The following is a 19996-nucleotide window of genomic DNA, read 5'->3' on the forward strand; positions in this document are numbered from 1 at the left end:
GGCCCTGGGACGCTGGGGTAACAGGCCCTGGGGGTTTCTAACCACAATTCATAACCCTAACCTAAACCCTAACCTAAACCTTAACCATAACCCGAAACAGAAATACTGAGCCCTTGGTGGGGAAATAACCTGAAACAAGAATAAAAAGGCTGATAATTACCTGTCTGCATCGCTGCTCCTCCATCTGCTCCTCCGGTCCACTTACCTGATGTCTTGAACTGTCCTGCATCCTTCTTCCCCATCACCCCTGGAAAAACAAAAATAAAAGGACCACAGTTAATATTTTAAGCCCCAGTTGGGGAATACTGAGCCCTATACAAAATAAAAATAAAATCCTCTTCTTACCGGCTGCCTCTCCAGTCTCTGATGTTCTTCTGCGCAATCTCTCAGAACGGCAAAACAATCAAACATACAAGCTGGCTTCTTATACGCGTCTCCAAACTAAATAGTCTCACCTACTTCCTGCTACATCGCATGCGTGACGTCACAAGCGATATCACACCCATTAGATCGTAACAGCCTACGTTGTTTGACTGAACAGTGCTGCTGCTGACAGTGTCCATCACCTTCATGACCGCAGCCTCCCTGAGTGCTGCCGCTGACCGTGTCCATCACCTTCATGACCGCAGCCTCCCTGAGTGCTGCCGCTGACCGTGTCCATCACCTTCATGACCGCAGCCTCCCTGAGTGCTGCCGCTGACCGTGTCCATCACCTTCATGACCGCAGCCTCCCTGAGTGCTGCCGCTGACCGTGTCCATCCCTTTATGACCGCAGTCTACCTGAGTGCTGCCGCTGTCCGTGTCCATCCCTTTATGACCGCAGTCTACCTGAGTGCTGCCGCTGTCCGTGTCCATCCCTTTATGACCGCAGCCTACCTGAGTGCTGCCGCTGACCATGTCCATCCCTTGATGGCCGCAGCCTACCTGAGTGCTGCCGCTGTCCGTGTCCAAAACTAACGTTCTAAAACGTCCAAAACCTACTATTTAGCGATCTAAATCAATTATGTGACTCGTTAATGCTGCGGCTGAATGACAGTCTGCAACGCACACTTGGCGTCATTGGATTTCACACACATGTAAAAGAAAAGCTAACTTTTATGCACAAGCTACGTTTGATACTTTTTCCTCTATGTCTAAATGTTCACTCCTCGCAAATATCTAACTTACATTTTACAATGAAGGGACTGTAACTAGAGATATGCTAGTTATAAATACAGTAATCATTACTTTATTTAGGTAGAATAAGTTTGTTGTGGTTTCCAAGCTCATTAATGTTAACGTTAGCGGTCATCCACTGAAAGTGGCATTAGCTAGCTTTGTGGTTAGCTAGTCTATGATGAGCCATAATTTAGCAATGGATAACGTCATACTGCAAATTGTAAAACATACATTTTCAATACAACAGGCCAAGGAGAGATGATACGTCTCACTGCTATAACTGTCACGCTATTAAAGAAATACTTCAGTCTCATTGTCAAAAGTTAAAAGGACAGTCAGTCTACACTGTAAAACGTAACGTAATTACTAGCTAATTCCGCTTCACTCTCGGCTTATTTAACAGCAGCAAAACTGGACATGGCAGTCACGAATTTTGTCATGCTTATTTGAGTTAAGAGAACTGATGGGGATGTTCTTTTAATTGTTATTCAAGCAATGTATGTCTCGTGACCAACTCACCATGAACACACTTCACCAATGATCTCTCGCAGATAACTGGTTCTCTCTGCCCGACTGGATCAGGCTGGATCAGCAGGTTGCAGGATGTGTGGCGCGTTATACACGAGTGTTGCCAACAGGGACGGCCCTCTGGTGGACAAACTATACAACGCCAACACTCATGACATGGTTGAAGGGTGTTTCGTCCGTTTTTTTATTTTTTAAATATTCATTTATCGGCCATTATAAATGCCGATACCGAAAGTTTGGAAAATGCCTAATATCGGCCGATAATATCGATAAATCAGTCGGGCTCTATTGTCGTTGCCCCTTTTTACACTTGTTCCTCCTATTTTACACTTATTTTGCGCGTATAACGCGAATTTTTATTGGATGAGCGTCAATGTCTGAATGTCATTGATTGGTTGCATTTGAAGGGCGCCAAAGGCGAAATAATAATAATGTTGCATTATCGAATCTTACGTTGTGTGTCATGGATACTATTCGCTCCAAATCTCCCGACCACTATGTCGATCTGAGACAGCAAGACCAAGACAGAGGGATCCGAGAACAAGACAATAGACCGTTGAGACCGTGACAAGACCAAGACAGCATAAAAGACCGGTCTCGAGACATCAAACTCTAGCAAATGCACATACAAATATTCACATTACATATTAAATAAATTATTTCATTTTAATAGTTAAACACCTTCTAAAACAAGGAAGATAGTGATACACATTATATTCATATTACACAATAAATACCTTCCACCTGACACATGAGACACCTTCAACTCATCTTAAATTTCTGTATGCATCTCGCCGTTAACAACATACCTGCTTTTTTATACTACCAGCGTCCTTTCATATTTAAACCGGAGCAAAAATTGCCAACAATTACACCAAACCAAACTCATAATGCTGTCGCTCAACTTATGCCTTAAGAGAACCGCTACAACCACCAGTTATCAGCCACAACTGCAGATTTCACCGGCAGCAACAGTAAACCTCACAATATAAAAATAAAATCCTCTTCTTACCGTCTGCTTTTCCAGTCTCTGATGTTGCTCTTCTGCACAATCTCCCAGAACGGCGAAACAGACAAACATACAAGCCGGCTTCTTATACGCGTCTCCAAACTACAATTAGGTGAGAACCTACTTCCTGCTACGTCGCATGCGTGACGTCACAAGCAATACCACACCCATTAGATCGTAACAGCCTACGTTGTTTGACTGAACAGTGCTGCTGCTGACCATGTCCATCCCTTTATGACCACAGCCTACCTGAGTGCTGCTGCTGACCATGTCCATCCCTTTATGATCACAGCCTACCTGAGTGCTGCTGCTGACCATGTCCATCACATTATGATTGCAGCCTACCTGAATGCTGCTGACCATGTCCATCCCTTTATGACCACAGCCTACCTGAGTGCTGCTGCTGACCATGTCCATCACATTATGACTGCAGCCTACCTGAATGCTGCTGACCGTGTCCATCCCTTTATGACCACAGCCTACCTGAGTGCTGCTGCTGACCATGTCCATCACATTATGACTGCAGCCTACCTGAATGCTGCTGACCGTGTCCATCACATTATGACCGCAGCCTACCTGAGTGCTGCTGCTGACCATGTCCATCACATTATGACTGCAGCCTACCTGAATGCTGCTGACCGTGTCCATCACATTATGATCACAGCCTACCTGAGTGCTGCTGCTGACTGTGTCCATCCCTTTATGACCGCAGCCAACCTGAGTGCTGCTGCTGACCGTGTCCATCCCTTTATGACCGCAGCCGACCTGAGTGCTGCTGCTGACCGTGTCCATCTCTTCATGACCGCAGCCTACCTGAGTGCTGCTGCTGACCGTGTCCATCCCTTTATGATCACAGCCTACCTGAGTGCTGCTGCTGACCATGTCCATCCCTTTATGACCACAGCCTACCTGAGTGCTGCTGCTGACCATGTCCATCACATTATGACCACAGTATACCTGAGTGCTGCTGCTGACCGTGTCCATCCCTTTATGATCGCAGCCTACCTGAGTGCTGCTGCTGACCGTGTCCATCGCTTTATGACCGCAGCCTACCTGAGTGCTGCTGCTGACCATGTCCATCACATTATGACTGCAGCCTACCTTAATGCTGCTGACCGTGTCCATCACATTATGACCGCAGCCTACCTGAGTGCTGCTGCTGACCGTGTCCATCGCTTTATGACCGCAGCCTACCTGAGTGCTGCTGCTGACCGTGTCCATCCCTTTATGACCGCAGCCTACCTGAGTGCTGCTGCTGACCGTGTCCATCCCTTTATGACCGCAGCCTACATGAGTGCTGCTGCTGACCGTGTCCATCCCTTTATGACCGCAGCCTACCTGAGTGCTGCTGCTGACCGTGTCCATCTCTTCATGACCGCAGCCTACCTGAGTGCTGCTGCTGACCGTGTCCGTCCCTTTATGATCACAGCCTACCTGAGTGCTGCTGCTGACCATGTCCATCCCTTTATGACCACAGTATACCTGAGTGCTGCTGCTGACCATGTCCATCCCTTTATGATCACAGTCTACATGAGTGCTGCTGCTGACCATGTCCATCCCTTTATGACCACAGCCTACCTGAGTGCTGCTGCTGACCATGTCCATCACTTTATGACCGCAGCCTACCTGAGTGCTGCTGCTGACCGTGTCCATCCCTTTATGACCGCAGCCTACCTGAGTGCTGCTGCTGACCATGTCCATCACTTTATGACCACAGCCTACCTCAGTGCTGCTGCTGACCTTGTCCATCCCTTTATGACCACGGTCTACCTGAGTGCTGCTGCTGACCGTGTCCATCCCTTTATGACCGCAGCCTACCTGAGTGCTGCTGCTGATAGTGTCCATCCCTTTATGACCACAGTCTACCTGAGTGCTTGTCAAGTTGTGCCTTTTTCTTTTGTGCAATTTCCCAAACTTGAAAGGAATAACAGCATCCACTTGGAGGTATAACTGGATTCCACTCGACAGACTTGGCAAACCCGCTATTTCTTTTATCCTTATTTTCCTTTTATGTTGCCACCAGATAAAATAGTCAGGTAGAAAACCTTTAAGCAAAGAAGAAAAGAAATAGACCCCAAACTATTACATACATGTTAAGTCGCGGGCAGTGGAGGAGGCCCTTAAGGCCACACATGACCGATTACAACAAGAGTTTGCTGGGAACAATCCAGTCCTCTATCTGACTCAGGCTGATGAGTCCAATCACTGAGGTTTCACTACAGTTCATTTGCTAGTAGGCGTGAATAGTACAAGTGAGGGATGGGTTTGTTTGGCCCAGGTAATCATCACATGGGCTGCTGATAGAGCATGGGAGGCTGAGGACCCATCGGACACACATGTGAGGGCGAAGGGGAAGACCCTGCCTGAGGATGGCTTGGCTGTCATCCCTGTGAATGAGACTGTGTGTTTCCGTCTGTTTAATTCGGCCCAGTCGCTAACCCCTTCCTCCCCACCTCTGCACTGTAGGGCTTATGTCAACTTTTCTGTCCTTGGTGATGTCTTGCTAGTGGCACCACCACGTTCTGCGTTTATCTGTGGCCACACCCTTCTGGGGTGTGCTCCCTGGAGCACAATGTCGTTGAAGAATTTATGCCTCTGCTGCCTACAAGACACTTACCTCCACCACCGGCAACTACCCTCCAACCTGCCTGCCCTTGGCTCAACACGATGCCTCGCCATCCTTCCCTGCGGCTGTGCCTCTATTAATCCTGCCATCGTGCATCAAGCACCACGTGCCTGCACCGGTCGGCCGCTGCATTGAGACATATATTTCAACCCCTGTATTAGCTTAGTCATTTCATCTTGTTTGTTTGTCTCATCTGCCGACCCCTGGAGGATGGGCTCCCCCTTTGGGTCTGGTTCCTCCCAAGGTTTCTTCCTCTTAGGGAGTTTTTCCTTGCCACCGTTGCCTTTGGCTTACTCAATGGGGGGTCCTTACGAGGCAGAAATGTAAAGCGCATTGAGACAATGTAATGTTGTGATAATGCGCTATATAAATAAAATTGAATTGAATTGAACTCTCTTAAGGGTTACATTGTTTTGTCTCTTTTGGCGGCGGAGGTTGATTGGTATTATCTGGCTTATCTTGTTCCTCCTATTCGCGTGGTGCCCAAGGAGCAGATGTCTTTGGCTATGCATGCATATTCACGCAGTAGATGGTCGCTTAGTCGGACTGAACAATGGTTTGGGGTGTTTATTCCATCCCTTGGAGTGTCAGACCTTCCGACTGCGGTGGCTGCCCTGCAGACTGCAGTGGAGAAACTGGCCAATCAGACACTTGATACTATAAAGGCCGTTCAGGGTGAATTATCCGTGGTTAAGCAGGTGGCTCTGCAAAATCGTATGGCATTGGATATTCTATTGGCTGAGAAAGGCGGTGTTTGTGCTATACTGGGGAGAGAATGTTGCACGTACATCCCTGATTCCTCTCAGGCTGTGCAGAATCTGGAGGACGTGGTGCACAAACGGATGTCTGTGATACATAAGGAGCATGGCCTGTTTGAGTACAGCTGGAACAATTGGTTCTCCTCACTGATTCCGGGTTTATCCGGGGTGTTTAAACCTTTAGTTTTTAGTATATTGATTTTGCTTGTAGTGTTGCTACTAATCATATTGCTGTTTAGGTGTTGTTCTAGTGTTCTGTCTTCCCAGGCGGGCTTCCCCTTACCCATACGGGGATGATCCTCTCCTTCCTGCCTGGCTCTACGAACCACAGCCCCAGGTTGTCATCAATATGACCAGCAACGCCAACTCTGCTGGTTATTCGTGGTCCATCCAACCGCCACCAGTGCCCATCGCCCCGCTGCGCTTTTGTCCGCAGTATTACTACGCTGTGGACTCTGATTCTGTGTGAACAGTGTGGATTTCGCGTGTTCAAAAGGGGGGAGTGTGGAAGTAAAATTGGACATTAGTATGCGCGGGAGGGGAGGCATATTGGGTCTGTTATGTTTTAGGCCTTAGGCCAGAAGAGATTGTTTTGAATACTGTGTGACCTCGCTTTGTGATAGCTGCCTGCAGTTGGCTCCGCAGAAGCTCGGACCTTGGAGAGGCAGACAGTGGAGCAAAGGGGGGGAGAAACCACTTGCAGGAAGAGACTCAAAGCCGCCCCAACTGGTGCACAAAAAGTTATAGCTTAATAAAGTAGTTGTAGTAGACAATATATAATATGTTACGCAATTGATCGCATAAGTAATCATATTAATCATATGTTAACCATGTATTTGCAGTAATTCAGGGATAATATGTCAATGTGTTATCAGAGAGGTTGATTTATAATTTTTCTACCACACTTTAATTAAAGTAAGCGAATTAAAGTTTAAAATAGAATCACTGTTGGTGTCCTCAATCCTTTAAATAAATGTTTGACAGGTAGTCTTTTCAGTGTCAGCTCTGTGGTTAGCATGTTCATGTCACTGCCTCCTGGAACTGGCCTGATTTGTGAATACCTCCTGTGATTGGTGTGCTCATGTGACTCCCTGTTGTGATTGGCATGATAATGTGACTGCCTCCTGTGGTCATATGACTGGCTCCTTTGAATGGCATGATTGCACAACTGCCTCCTGTATTTGGTGCGATCATATGACTGCTTCCAATGATCATGTGATTGGCATGATCATGTGACTGCCTCCTGTGGTCATATGACTTGCTCCATTGAATGGAATGATTGCACAACCGCCTCCTGTATTTGGTGCGATCATATGACTGCTTCCAATGATCATGTGATTGGCATGATCATGTGACTGCCTCCTGTGGTCATATGACTTGCTCCATTGAATGGAATGATTGCACAACTGCCTCCTGTATTTGGTGCGATCATATGACTGCTTCCAATGATCATGTGATTGGCATGATCATGTGACTGCCTCCTGTGGTCATATGACTTGCTCCTTTGAATGTAATGATTGCACAACTGCCTCCTGTATTTGGTGCGATCATATGACTGCTTCCAATGATCATGTGATTGGCATGATCATGTGACTGCCTCCTGTGGTCATATGACTTGCTCCTTTGAATGGAATGATTGCACAACTGCCTCCTGTGTTTGGTGCAATCATATGACTGCTTCCAGTGATCATGTGACTGCCTCCAGAGAGTGGTGTGATCATATGACTGCCTCTTTTGAATGGCATGATTGCACAACTGCCTCCTGTGTTTGGTGCGATCATATGACTGCTTCCAATGTTTGGAATGATCATGTGACTGCCTCCAGAGAGTGGTGTGATCATGTGACTGGCTCGATTGTGTAACTGCCTCCTTTGGTATGATCACATTACTGCCTCCTATGACTGACATGATCATGTGACTGCCTCCTATGATTGCCATGATCACTGCCCCTGGTTTTTGTAAGAATCGTTTTATCAGACAAGATTAGAAGCAGGTGGGAGAGCGAGCTTAGTATGCGATTTTCAGAGGAATTTTGGAGGAATGCTCTCTACAGGGTGAATGGTAGTACTACTTGAGCCCGGTTGAGTTTAATACAGTTTAAAGTATTGCACCGTATGCACTTAAGCAGAACACGGATTGCCTCTTTTGATCCTACCTTTGATAAGACCTGTATTAGGTGTCATACAGGTGAAGCAGACCTGACTCATATGTTTTGGGCATGCCCCACACTCACTGCTTACTGGTCAACCATATTTGATACACTTTCCAAAGTGTGTGAAGCACCGTTGAAGCCATGTGCGGAATCCGCAATATTCGGCGTTCCGGATGATGAATCCAATTTGACTCAAAGACAACTAAATATCATTGCCTTTGCATCCTTGTTGGCTCGCAGACAAATTTTATTACACTGGAAATCTACAAATCCACCTAAAGCATCACAATGGCTTCGGGATCTGATGTTATACCTGCATCTAGAAAAGATTAAATATTCAATTAGAGGTTCTCATAAATTCTTCTATGTCTGGCAACCCTTATTATTGTATTTCACTGCTATAAAGGTACTTCCTTCACATTGTAACGTTCCTGACTATGGTATCCGGTTTAATTTACCAATTCATGTATTAAACTATTGCATATCCATCTTTGTTGTGTACTTATCAGTTTCATTATTAATATTAGGTAGTATGTTCGGGGTTGGTTGGGGAAGGGTTTAAAATGTAACAATACAGTCTCTGTACAAATAATAGCATCTGTCTTTGACAGACAGGAGTATTACATGTGGGGGGGGGCTGGGCTTCATTTCCACTTTGCACAGCTACACTCCTAACAGTCACTACCTTCATACGCAGCAAGCAGGTGGCCATGATAATGACTGGCATCAAGTTACTGCTGCAGTCCGACACCAAAATTCATACAGATATACGTATATCCAAACGCTGAATGAACGGGTGAAGTTTGTCTCCAGTGGCTACCCATACTTATGCACCACTAGTGACGGTACAGCACATCAGAACACTAAGTGAGGACCCAAAGTGACTTGTGGCCAGATTTTCTGGAGAGCAGCCAAGACTTAAAACTCGTGCCTTACGCTTGTGTCCCCAGCCTGAAATATGAAAACACTTCAGTTGTTTTCTGCTCTTGGCTTGCTCACTCAGTCCAGCTGGCTGCTGCTGCTGCATTGGTGCTTGCTGCTGTTGAGGCTGCTGGGAGGTGGGGGTCGGGGTGGTTGTTACGCTAGCAGGCTCAGGTTTAGGCTCGATCGCCACGGTAACACCGTGTGCCCCCCAGGCTTGGGCTTTGCCCATTGCGGAACGGCGAGAGAGACACCTCCGACTCACTACTCTCGTTGTGCTCGCTCGGGTTTGGCAGACTGGACTCCCGTGGCTTGTGACCTGGCTGCTCCAGCATGAGCCCATTTGGGGGCAGACCCAGCATGGGGGCAGACACGGGCTTGATGTACTGGAAAGGAAGCAGGAAGGCCAGGCTGTTGGGGATGTTCTCAAAGTGGTGTATAGTGTAGGGACTGCTGTTCTCGAGGTGCTTCAGCAGGCAGGGGCTACGAGAGTGGTTGTTGCTCTCGATGAAAGTCCTGATGTCAGAGTCAGTCTTGGATGAGGGCACTGCGATGGCCTGGCCTTCCTTCTCCTGGATGGCCATGAGCTCCACGATGGATTTGGTCTCCCCGAAACGCAGGAACTGCTGCAGGGTAATGATCTCCTCCTCCCGGGACATGATAGTCCAGCGGTCCAGAACCTTGCCTGCAGCATTTTGAAGGCCATATCAAGGGGAACAAAGGACACCACAAGAAGTCATTGATTCTGCATAATTGGCACAGCTGATTAAAGGTACATTGCTCCAGGAGGCCTGGACATTGCAGGCAGGCAGCTAAGACCTCGTAGATCTTAACAGAGTGACACCCCACACACCCTCCTTCTCCTAGCTTCCCTTTCAGTCTTCTTCTCCTGTGTCACCAAGCAGGAAGTTATTACATTCATGGATAGAGAACAGGAACTTTTTCAATCATGTCAACAGTAAAAACAACCTAGGGCTTTGGGGCACTGCTATTAGTCAGTCCCTGTGATGCACGTCATTATAGAGAAGATGATCCACAGAAACACCTCAAAGTCTATTGTTTCTCAGCTGATCCATAGAAATGCCTCACAGAATTACAAATACAATGACTCCCACAACAGAGGAGGAAGACTGACCTTTGGAAGGGGTCACTGCTGTGATTTGTCAAATTCCTGCCATCCACATAATATATTTATATAAACAATAGCATTAGAAAAGCTTAATGAAGCTTTAAAAATATGATTACCTTATATACTAAAATGAGACAGTGTTAAAAGAATAGGTGATAAAATCTTTGTGTAGCTTGACAATCCAACCTGTGAACTGGCATTTTTTAAAAAGGCGCTGTGGTTTAAAAAAACAAACTGTAATCTTATGGTCTATCCGTATAAATATTTAAAAATATACTTTTAAATGTTTACCAACCAGCTGTTAAATTGCGCAGCTGTGCACTAGACCTAGAGTGACCCCAAATAAAGTAACACCCTGGTTTCACAGTGCCGCTGACTCAGGTGTTTACCTGTCGGCCATCTCAAACCCTCTGATGTCACTCTTCTCCTCTGCCCACCACAAGTGCGCCTTTGATCTCGGGCTCGCGCTTTTAATGTCACTTTCAGCTGGTAGACATTTAGAGGAAGTTTTGGAGGCACCTTTATGAGGCTGGAGGGTGTGACGGGGCTTGTTTGAGCTCCACTAGCTGCTCTAATGAGAGCACTAACAGCAGGTGACCTGCGGACGCTCCAGCGTCCCAGACAAACCCTGGGAAAGGGCTGCTGTGTTCAGTGAATCCCTGGTAAAGGGCTGCTGTGTTCAGTGAATCCCTGGAAAAGGGCTGCTGTGTTCAGTGAATCTCTGGGAAAGGGCTGCTGTGGGCTGGCCTCTAACGGCACTACAGTGGACAGTTTGTGTACAGAGTCTGTGTGGTCTGTGGGGGTTTTCCCCGGTGAGCTGGGTGCTTTAAGCGGCGTGAGTGATCCCCCCTCCTCACCGAGTAAGCACCAATCCCCTGCCCATCCCATCCTGAGTGAGCCACAAACGGTGAGCCAACCTCGTGCTCAAACTTTCCTCACTGTAGTGTGTAAGTAATGTCTTCTCAGGAGAGCGCCGCTGTGCCAGGAACAGCTCGTAAATGCCCTCGCTCCTGCCCCCTTCCCAAATCAAACAAACATCAAATGAGGCAACGCAGCACATAATGTTTACCAAATGGGGCCGGTTACCAGGGAGGGTGCAGGGGGTAGCTGTTGTGCTACGGGTCACCAGCCACGCTCAGCCATGCTCCAGAAAGGGGCCACCCAGACACACTGAAGTGCAGGAGCCATGCAGGCAGGCCCTGCTCTTCAACGGATACATTGGCAAGTGGTGTTCACTCCATAACACCACTACAAGAAAACAAATCCATCTCCCTCCATGACACTCTGTAACACTGCTTCTTGACATTGTAAGACTCCATAACAATCCTCCATGACACTCCTTAACACTGTTCCATGACACTTCTGCATAACTCCTCTCCGATAATACTACTCCATGACACTCCGTAGCACTCTTACATGACACTCCTATATAACACCTCTCCAATAAAACTGCTCCATGACATTCCATAACACTCCCCAGGCCACCTCCATAACACTCCCTAGCACTCCTTGACGTTCCTTCATAACACTTCATAACTCCTTAATACATCCTTAACATTCCTTCACAACTTCCATTAGATCACCTTGGACGAGTGACTTTGCTCTTGCCATAGTATCTGAGCAAGACCTCGAGGTCCCAGCATCCTTCCCTTTTAAAAGCTGGATGCTGTTTTTTGACAGACTGATCCCAAAGGGACATTCTGGTCTTCCTGATGTTCCCAGGTCCCACGTTTGGCTCTCTGGAGACACTGGCATTAAGCTGGTCTTTGTGTAGCCAATGTGACGGTTTCTGTGACCAGTATAATACGTACGGGGTCATCTGCCCCCCTCCCTCTTGATGTATGCTACCCACGGCTCCATATCACAGAGGCCGTGCCTTCACAAGAGCCCCATGCTCCACTCAGCTTCATCCCTTCCTCCCTCTCTGCACCTCCCGACCTGGCCCTCTGCCCCAGCCTCATTTATATCTCCCCTCATGTCATGACAGATTACTTTGTCATTACACATCCCAGAGTCCCTTCAAATAAATGGGTAAAATACTGTTTGTGAGGTTAATGACAATTACGGCGAAATTACCACATAAGTCAATGGGTCGGCCTCTAGGCCAGGAGGGGCCCTGCTCAGCATCTCAGCTGTGCCTCATGCCACCATATTTAATCTGCCAGGACCATGGGACTCGCCAGCTGCCTTGTGCCGCCTGTCTACCTCCGTAAATCACCGCTGGCGGAGCCGCCAGCTAATGAGGCCGTCACCGTGGCCTGGGCAGGACAGTGAGGCCCGACTGCCGATGCCCCCGCCCCTTAATGTCCTCTGTAATCACCCAGCGCTGGAATCGTTAGTGGCTAATCGTTCGTGGTTTTAAGGAGACTCCAATCCGACCTGATGGCTCTATAGCTGACTTTAAGATGGATACAGTAGAGCAACATTTTGCAAAGGCTGTAAAGGTGTGTGGGGCTGACGGTGAAAGCTGAACAGCCACAGGAACTCAGTGCGATGTCCCAAACACTGCCGTCTGCCCAATTCCCAGCTCTAATTAATGATTCGGGAGCTGGAGTGTGAATCAAGTTAAAGAGTCTGCTTCAGTGCCATCAGTCACCTGTCTCATCTCACGTCACTCTAACCGGTGTGTTATGGTTTTGCAGCGGACCTGTGAGGGTCCTGTTACACTTCTGTGATAGTTACCTATCTGCATTATGCTACCCAGCTGAATCTCACCTCCGGCTTGACTGAATAACTTCACCCTGCTGCCAAATCATTTACCAGACACGATTCACAATTTGCCTTCCGCCTGCCCCCAGACTCACCAAGGTGTTTGGGGGGGGGGGCATCGCAACAGCTGGAGAGGAAGTGGCCATTCAGGGCTGAGCATGTCTGGAAGGTGAGTGCGGAGCTCTGGTGCGGGCTGAAAGCTCATGTCAAGCACTGATGCATCTGGAGGACCTGCACATGACTTGAGTCCCTGGCATTTTTCATTTCCAATAACACATTTCTCTTTCACCCCTCCCTGGGAACTGTCCCAACCAGAACGCTTAGGCTCAGCAGAGGTCCACGCTTAGGCACCAGATTGGTCCACACTCAAGCCCCAGCCACCTGTGGAAGCATTTCTCAGGTCGCAGAAGCTTTAAGTTATGTCTGGTAATTGCAATACTTATATTCGGCCAGGAGATGACAGCAAGAAAATAGAAAAATAATTTCCCCACGGTTATTAGGATAATTTACAAGGTAAATTTATTGTGTATTTGTGTGCCTGTGTGTATGTGTGTGTTTTACTACACTTTGGGGACAATTTTATCAAATGTGATCTATGCAAACCCACACACAAACACACACACACACACACACATAGTACCCAGTCACAGCGCACACACATACTCAGTGGCCAGTTTCAGCACGCACACACACACACAGCATCCAGCTTCAGCGCACACACACACAGTGCCCAGTTACAGTGCACACACACACACAGCGCCCATTTAAAGCTCACACAGTGACACACACAGTGCCCTGTTACAGCGCACACACACACACAGCGCCCACATAGAGCGTGCACACACACACACACACACACACAAAGAACCCCCGGTTAGACCTCACACACATTCACACAGTGCCCTGTTACAGCACACACACACACACACAGCATCCAGCTTCAGCGCACACACACACAGTGCCCAGTTACAGTGCACACACACACACAGCGCCCATTTAAAGCTCACACAGTGACACACACAGTGCCCTGTTACAGCGCACACACACACAGCGCCCACATAGAGCGTGCACACACACACACACACACACAAAGAACCCCCGGTTAGACCTCACACACATTCACACAGTGCCCTGTTACAGCACACACACACACACGCACATACAGTACACACACACACACACACACACAAACAGTGCTCAGTTACAGTGCGCGCGCACAGACACACACACAGTCCCCTGTTACAGCGCACACAGACAGTTTTTAAGCTCAAAATAAATAAATCACAGGGCCCTGATGGCATCTTACCTATAGTTTTAAAAGAGATGAGGGATATTATTTGCCGACCCTTAACATTACTGTTTCAAAAATCCTTATCTGAAGGTGTGGTACCTTCTGATTGGAAGCATGCCAACATAACGCCCATTTTCAAAAAAGGGGATAGAAGTAATTTGTCAAACTATAGGCCAATCAGTCTAACTTGTATAGTTATGGAGGCTATAATCAAAGAGAAAATGGTAGATTACCTGGACTCAAATAACATTTTGAGGGATAGTCAGCATGGATTTAGGAGAGGTAGATCCTGTTTAACAAATCTGTTGGAGTTTTTTGAGGAAGCTACTCAGGAAGTTGATGATAAGAAGGCCTATGATGTCATCTACTTAGATTTCCAAAAGGCTTTTGATGTTGTTCCCCACAAGAGGCTCTCACTTAAACTCAAAGCGACAGGTATTTTAGGAACTGTAGCGACCTGGATTGATAACTGGTTAACGGATAGGAAGCAGCGAGTAGTTATAAGAGGCTCAATGTCACAGTGGGCCTGCGTTCATAGTGGGGTACCGCAGGGTTCAATTTTAGGACCACTTTTGTTCCTAATTTACATAAATGATATAGACACCAATATATACAGTAAACTGGTGAAATTTGCAGATGACACCAAGGTGGGTGGTGTAGCAGATACTGAACTAGCGGCTCAGCAGCTACAGCGGGATCTTAATTTAATTAGTGACTGGGCTGACACCTGGCAGATGAAATTTAACATAGACAAATGTAAGGTACTCCATGTAGGGAGCAGAAATATAAAGTACAGGTATTTTATGGGACCTACTGAAATAAAGGTAGCTGATTATGAGAAAGACCTTGGTGTGTATGTTGATGCTTCCATGTCTCATTCTCGCCAGTGCGGGGAAGCAATAAAAAAGACCAATAGGATGTTGGGGTATATCTCCAGGTGTGTGGAGTTTAAGTCAAGGGAGGTAATGCTAAGATTATACAATTCCTTGGTGAGACCTCACCTAGAATATTGTGTACAGGTTTGGTCACCATATCTTAAAAAGGACATAGCAGCCTTAGAAAAGGTGCAGCGTAGGGCCACAAGAATGATTCCTGGTCTTAGAGGAATGTCATACGAGGAAAGGTTATTTGAGCTAAATCTGTTCAGCCTCAAGCAAAGGAGACTGAGGGGGGACATGATCCAGGTCTATAAGATTCTAACAGGTTTGGATGCTGTTCAACCGAATAGTTACTTCAGCATTAGTTCAAATACAAGAACTCGTGGCCATAGGTGGAAATTAGCGGGAGAACATTTCAAACTGGATTTAAGGAAGCACTTCTTTACACAGCGTGTAGTCAGAGTATGGAATAGTCTTCCTGATAATGTAGTGCAAGCTGAATCCATGGGTTCCTTTAAATCAGAGCTAGATAAGATTTTAACAACTCTGAGCTATTAGTTAAGTTCTCCCCAAGCGAGCTCGATGGGCCGAATGGCCTCCTCTCGTTTGTATAGTTCTTATGTTCTTATGCCCAGTTACAGCGCGCCCACATGTCCCCACATGGAGTACACATACACACACACACACACACAGTGCCCAGTTACAGCAAACACAAAGACACACTACCCACATAGAGCACACACACATACAGTGCCCAGTTACAGCCCACAGACACACACACAGTGCCCAGTTACAGCGCGCACACACACCCACACACTGTGCACTGTTACAGCACACAAATGCACACACAGAGAGCCCCCAGTCAGAGCTCACACACACACATACAGGGCTCAGTTACAGGACACACGCGCACACACACACACACAGTGCTCAGTTACAGCACGCGCACACACACACACACAGTGCCCAGTTTCAGCGCAAACATACACAGTTCCCAGTTACAGCGCGCACACAGACACACACAGACACACACTGTGCACTGTTATAGTGCACACACACAGACAGTGCCCTGTTACTGCACACACACATTTTATGCTGCCGTCTGGTGGCCAAAATTGAGTACTACCATTTAAAAACATTAAAATGATATTTTCTGGTAATTGCAGTACTTACATTCGGCCAGGAGATGGCAGCAAGAAAATAGAAAAATAATTTTCCCACGGTAATTAGGACAATTCACAAGGTAAATTTATTGTGTATTTGTGTGTCTGTGTGTGTTCACTTCGGGGACAATTTTATCAAATGTGACCTATGCAAACCCACACAAACATATAAACACAAACACACACAGTGCCCAGTCACTGCGCACACACATATAGTACCCAGTTACAGCGCGTGCACACACACACACACACAGAGCCCCCAGCTAGAGCTCACGCGCACACACATACACACACAGTGCCCTGTTACAGCACACATACGCAAACACAAACACAGTGCTCAGTTACAGCGCGCACACACACGCACACACAGTGCCCAGTTTCAGCACAAACATACACAGTTCCCAGTTACAGCGCGTGCACACACACATACACAGACAGAGCCCCCAGTTAGAGCTCACTCACACACACACACACACACACGCTGTGCACTGATACAGCACACACACACAGTGCCCTGTTACTGCACACACATACACAGTGACCACTTAGAGTACACACACACACAGGCAGAGTGCCCTGTTACAGCGCGCACACACACACACACACACAAAGAGCCATGGTTGTCCAAATCTATCTTTAGTGTAATAGGTGCATGGTCACTTATCGTTATATTCTCTATACCACAGTCCAGTACTCTGTGCATATGCTGTCGCGCTACATAGAAATGATTAATCCTCGAATAACTACCCATGGGGGTTTGAATACAATGTATAATCCCTCTTCTTTGGATTTTTTTCCCTCCAGGCATCTGAGATGCCAAGCTCTTTAGTAATAATATTCAAAACTCTTGATTTTCCTGTGCTTGGTCTCAAGTCTGGGGGAGATCTGTCTAATCTACCATTTTGTACTGTATTGAAATCTCCCCCCATCAAAATTATCCCCTTTGCCTCACTAGTTATTACTTTAGCTATTTAAGAAATGTCTCATTCTTCTGATTTGGGACATACTGTATATGTTTAATATTGAGATAGTCGTGTCTCCTATATAAACACAAACACACACAGTGCCCAGTCACTGCGCACACACATACAGTACCCAGTTACAGCGCGTGCACACACACACACACACAGAGCCCCCAGCTAGAGCTCACGCGCACACACATACACACACAATGCCCTGTTACCGGGTTCCCCGAGGTGCTCTGTGGGGGGTGCTTCGAGAGTATGGGGTTCGGGGTCCACTGTTGTGGGCGATCCGGTCCCTGTACGAACGGAGCAGAAGCTTGGTCCGCATTGCCGGCAATAAGTCGGACGTGTTCCAGGTGCGTGTTGGGCTCCGCCAGGGCTGCCCTTTGTCATCGGTCCTGTTTATCATATTTATGGACAGGATTTCTAGGCGCAGCCAAGGCGTCGAGGGTGTCCAGTTTGGTGACCTCAGGATTGCCTCGCTGCTTTTTGCAGACGATGTCGTCCTGCTGGCTTCATCTGCTGGGGATCTCCAGCAGGCACTGGGGCGGTTCGCAGCCGAGTGCGAAGTGGCAGGGATGAGGATTAGCACCTCCAAGTCCGAGACCATGGTTCTCAGCCGGAAACGGGTGGTTTGCCCTCTTCGGGTTGGGGAAGACGTACTGCCTCAAGTGGAGGAGTTTAAGTATCTTGGGGTCTTGTTCTCGAGTGAGGGTAGGCGAGATCGGGAGCTGGATAGACGGATCGGAGCGGCGTCTGCAGTTCTGCAGGCGCTTAACCGGTCCGTCGTGGCTAAGAAAGAACTGAGCCAAAAAGCCAAGCTCTCGATCTATTGGTACATCTTTGTCTCTACCCTCACCTATGGTCATGACCTATGGGTAATGACCGAAAGAACGAGATCGCGAATACAAGCGGCCGAAATGAGGTTTCTCCGCAGGGTGTCTGGGCTCTCCCTTAGGGATAGGGTGAGAAGTTCGGATATCCGGGAGGGCCTCAGAGTAGAACTGCTGCTTCTTCACGTCGAAAGGAGCCAGTTGAGGTGGTTTGGACATCTGGTGCGGATGCCTCCTGGGCGGCTACCCGGAGAGGTTTTCCGTGCATGTCCTACAGGGAGGAGGCCCCGGGGCAGGCCCAGGACTCGCTGGAGGGATTATATCTCTCGGCTGGCCTGGGAATGCCTCGGTGTCCCCCCCGAGGAGCTGGTGGGGTTAGCTGGGGAGAGGGAGGTCTGGGTGCCTCTACTGAAGCTGCTACCCCCGCGACCCGAACCCCGGACAAGCAGCAGATGATGGATGGATGGATGGTGTCTCCTATTGTCCCTACAATCATTACATTCCGCCCATTGTCATCCCTAATTTCCTTTTCAACTTTGTATGGTATCCCTTTACTAATCAAAATGGCCACTCCTCTTCTTTTACCATATGAGGCATGTATTACCTGGTTTACCCATTCCCTTTTAAGTTTTCTATGTTCTGTCTTTGTCAGATGTGTCTCTTGTAATAATGCTATTGAGCACTGTATTTTTTTCAGTTGGGTCAGTATCTTCTTTCGCTTAATGGGATGATTCAAACCATGCACATTATATGACACTAAGTTTAACTTTTTCGTCTTGTTTTTAGATGGAATCCATTAAGCCTACACCTCGTACAAAAGTTGTAAAACTGTAACATAACATCTCCATTACACTCAGAACTATTATACAGCAACTAAAACAAAAACATGTGTCTTCCAAACATTCCACCATCAGAGAGTTGTGGCCTTTTTTCTCTGAAGCAAAAGCACTAAGTGCTATAACAACTTCTTAATAGTTTTCTAAGGTTGTCTAACCCCTTACTTTTAAATATTCACTCTCAAAAAAAAAAACAATATTTCACTTTGCTAATCAAGTAGTGTGAAACTAACCTCTCTTCTATTCAACTGTATTAAAACAGGCAGACATATATACACATAAGTTCATATTCCTCTGTAACCCTGTCGTCTTTGGTATTTTTATTATACCTATACCGTTGATGAGTTTATTCAATGTGGGCACTCAGGTCTACTTCTGTGGCACCAGGCTGTCTCTGCCTCCCTCTGTGTCCTGTCACCGTGTTCCAACCACTCTGTCTCATTGCTTGGCGCAGCTTCTCCCCCTCGTCCTCCTTAACATTAATATTAATTCCCATGTCCTTTAACATAGTCGCTACTTCCGTTAGTGTAGCAAATGTCTTTGTCCCGGAGTCCAGGAACACCTTAAGTTGGGCTGGGTAAGGTGACTGTGCTTTCACGTTTTTCTCCTTTTATTTTTTTGATGACGTCCCTCACTTCTTTTCTCTTCTTTTGAACCTCCGTTGTGTAGTCTTGATTAAAGTAGACAGTCTTTCCCTCGTATGTGATCTTTTGTTTCCATCCCTCCCATATAACGTGTTCTTTCACTTTGTAGTCCAAAAAACGCACAATGATAGCTCTCGGGCGTGCCGCGCTGTCCCTGGGCTTAGCTCCCAGGGAGCGATGTGCTCTCTCGATACGTATGTCCAAGTCGTCTGTGATTTGGATCTTTGATTTAATGAGCTCCATTATGAAGCCTATGGCGTCGCTCTTTTCCGCTCCTTCTGGGATGCCATGTATTCGTATGTTGTTGCGTCTCATTCTCGATTCCAAATCTTCGCACTTCACAGATAACTTGGCAGTCATTCTGTCCTCCGTATTTCCCAGTCTATCCTCCATGTG

General features: G+C 47.2%; 1 pseudogene; it reads right to left on the minus strand.

Moving 5' to 3' along the window:
- LOC111852823 (zinc finger protein basonuclin-2 pseudogene) overlaps positions 1-9859 on the minus strand; it is a 30742-nt pseudogene extending 20883 nt beyond the window's left edge.
- Positions 9860-19996: the final 10137 nt, after the last annotated feature.

This window comes from Paramormyrops kingsleyae, chromosome 3 (assembly GCF_048594095.1).
Source record: "Paramormyrops kingsleyae isolate MSU_618 chromosome 3, PKINGS_0.4, whole genome shotgun sequence".
In the NCBI taxonomy this organism is placed as follows: Eukaryota; Metazoa; Chordata; class Actinopteri; order Osteoglossiformes; family Mormyridae; genus Paramormyrops; species Paramormyrops kingsleyae.